Raw genomic sequence first — 3,115 nt, forward strand, 5'->3', positions numbered from 1 at the left:
GCCGGTGATTGACGCTTCGCAAACAGATAGGACGCCACTTCTGCGTATCTAATGCTTCCCTCAGCATCACTCAGTGGAATGGCACAGAGTGATAGGTGTTTCAAATAATAATGTCATCTAATTGACCAAATGATTAGCTCAATGAATAGAGAATTACGCCAGTCAGCTGCAGAGGCTAGAGCATCAATCACTGTAGCCCGCAGATTCAGTCCTCTCTGAGGTCATTGCTGTTTTTATGGCCTCTCGTGTGAGTCACCAACAGATGGTGGTAATGATGAATGCAAATTGGCTGCTCCTCTCCAGGTTTTCGTATTGTAGAAACTCCGGAAACTGGAGGGAATTTCCTTGTAGCAGGAAATGAAGTTGAGTATGAAACATGGGGGGAAAAAAGATATATATATTTTCTCTTCAGGTGCAACCTTTGAAAGCAGTGTTTTGCGGGGTGTGAATTGTTTTTTAGAGTTTAATAAAGCATGTTCAAGGATGGAAAATGAAAGGTGACAGAGAGCTGTTACAGTCAGAGCTTTGGGAGGCGCTGCTTGGGGGGTTAGGACAAGCAAAATCATTGATATTTAATCTCTTCTTTCATTGTATTTTTTATGAACCTGATATTTTTATTGCCACTATTCGTAGTTTTATTTGGCACTCCCTATTCCTCTAGTCCATTCCCTTCTTTTCTGCCTATCTAGCTATAAATAAGGCATTATATACAGTTTGATACTGCCACACACAAGACTTGGCTGAGGGGGAAAACAAAAGTGTTGAATGCCGTCTAACCAGTAGCTGGGGAAAGTCCAACTATGGCTTGTCAGAATAGCCAAGTAGTCTAGTTTTAATACGAAACAGCTTGGCAGCTAGTTGTAATGGGCAGAAAGGGTGGGCACAGGCGTCGGTGTGGCCCTCACAGACATCAGCAGTCTCTTATCTGCTCACATTTCAGGGTTTAAATATAGCCGCCTGTAAGACCAAGCCAAACCCAGCACAGCTCAGAGACCTCCTAATAGCCCCCGAGTTGATTTCTAACATTATTCCATATGAGAACAACACTATGTCGACACTTGTTGGTACTGCTACAGCTGTTTTGGTTTAGTTTGTGGTGAAGGGAACAATAGAATGTCCCATAGAGAAGGCCAAAAATGCTGCCCATCAAAGCGAGTTTACATAATTACAATGACTGTTTTCCTGCATTACTTTATAAATGTACCACTGTAACACTGGTTTGTATAGTCTGGCAAAAGTCACTGGGGGTTATTTCTACAGCTCTGACAATTCAATTCTAATGCTCAAAAAGTAATTTATGGATGGCAGCTGGACTTAAATCTGCACTAATCAATATTTGTATGTGTAATGTCAAAGGGGTCGCGCGTAGTTATCATCAGTTCTACTTTCGGTGTCTTTCAGCTCATTGTTTTGGTTAACAGCCAGTTGGTGGAGACAAAAACTGAGCTAAAAGGAGAGCAAATATTTGACTTACAGTAATCAAGTGGCCAGGAACATGACTCTAAATGATTGGCAATGTTGCTGCATGTCTGCTAAATGTGTTAGCTCTTTGCTAACATTTCACTTGATAAGGTGACAATATGCTTCATGCTCGCACGGTAACGTCGTAACGGAGAGCAGCGCTGCTACACCAGCAGGCTGAGACATAACGCAGTAGAGCACAGTGAAGAAAGGATTGGATTTTGATCCATTCTGAGTGAAACGTTAAGCTATTTGACTGCATGTGTCTTGTGTGCCTGTTTCTGTCTTCATGGAAAAGGTGTCTCTGACCCACCTGACTTTTCCATAGAATCCCAGTGCTCGCCTCAAAACTACGCTGACTCAGCTGAGATTGAGCTAACCATTCACTATAGTACAGCACTCCTCCACACACTCACACAGACGCACACACTCTCAGTCCAATCCTTGCTGATGTTACATTCACGCGGTGTCACCGCAGGGCACGGCGGCCATGGCGCCCTGCGTCATCACACACGCTCTCCTACTGCACTTAAGATCTAAGGCTCTCTGCTCTCTAATAGGCCAGAGGGAGGCCTGGGAGGACAATGTGTACTGTAAGAGGTCTGACTCATTAGAATGACGGGTTTTCAACAGAAGCACATTTCAGCAAGCTAATAGACCCAATCAAAATCAACAAGAGACTGTGCAATGTATCTGTGGCTCTTTGAAATATCCATATGAATTCCTATATGAAAGAATATCTGAATTCAAGGCTTTAAAAAGTTCTTACAAATATGTTCTCTATATTTGCTAGGTTTATTTTCATAGCTTTGTCATTGAAGATAAATATATTATAACCTCTTATTTTGCTCTTTTTTAGTAACTATTCGTCATGTCAGAGCCTTCAAATCAAAGGCAATGTGCTGTCACCTGAGCGAGTGTTCAGTAGGCTGATTAGAGCAATGACAGTGAACCAAAACATGAAAGTGACGGGCCTTAAAATCAAAACAATGAGCTGCAAGGCGCTAAAAGTTGCTTGGTTTTTTTTTGTTAGTTGTTTTCTTGTTTTTGTGTCTTTAAATTGCTCTTGAATCCAGTTCCTGGTAGTGAAGTGAGTTTCCTTCGTACGAAGTCTTGAAAGTTTGGAAATATGCTTAATTTTAACCGTTAGGAATATGCTCTTTGAAAAATGCTTGATTTTCAACATAATCTGGTGTTTCATCTCCACTATCACTCATGTAAAACCAAAAATCTTTTCATATGAAATCCTGTCGTCATATTTGTTTGTTGTCTTTAACGTTAACATGAACAGCTGGTAAAATAAACAAAGTGACGATACAACATTGATTGCTGTGGGTAGAAAGGAATTCTGTAAACCTTTTCCAATTGCATTTATAGTGACAATTTAGATGTGATGATAAAGGCTTCGAGAGTCTGGAAATGTTTGGTTTAGGTACCTTGACAGTGCTTGAATTCTACTCTTAAAAAGCTGTACGAACCCTGTAAAAAGCTAGCTTTAGCTTGGTTTTCTTTTTTCATTTTAACATAACTTTTGGACTGTTGCTGCATGCACTGTAACCATTGGGCTAGCAAGGCGCTCCTAGCTTGGTTTTCTGAAACCTGCCCAGTAAGTGAAACCTCATCTCTCCAGCTCTTGGCCAAGAATTGCCAGCAG

Source organism: Enoplosus armatus, chromosome 5, assembly GCF_043641665.1.
Source record: "Enoplosus armatus isolate fEnoArm2 chromosome 5, fEnoArm2.hap1, whole genome shotgun sequence".
Classification (NCBI taxonomy): domain Eukaryota; kingdom Metazoa; phylum Chordata; class Actinopteri; order Centrarchiformes; family Enoplosidae; genus Enoplosus; species Enoplosus armatus.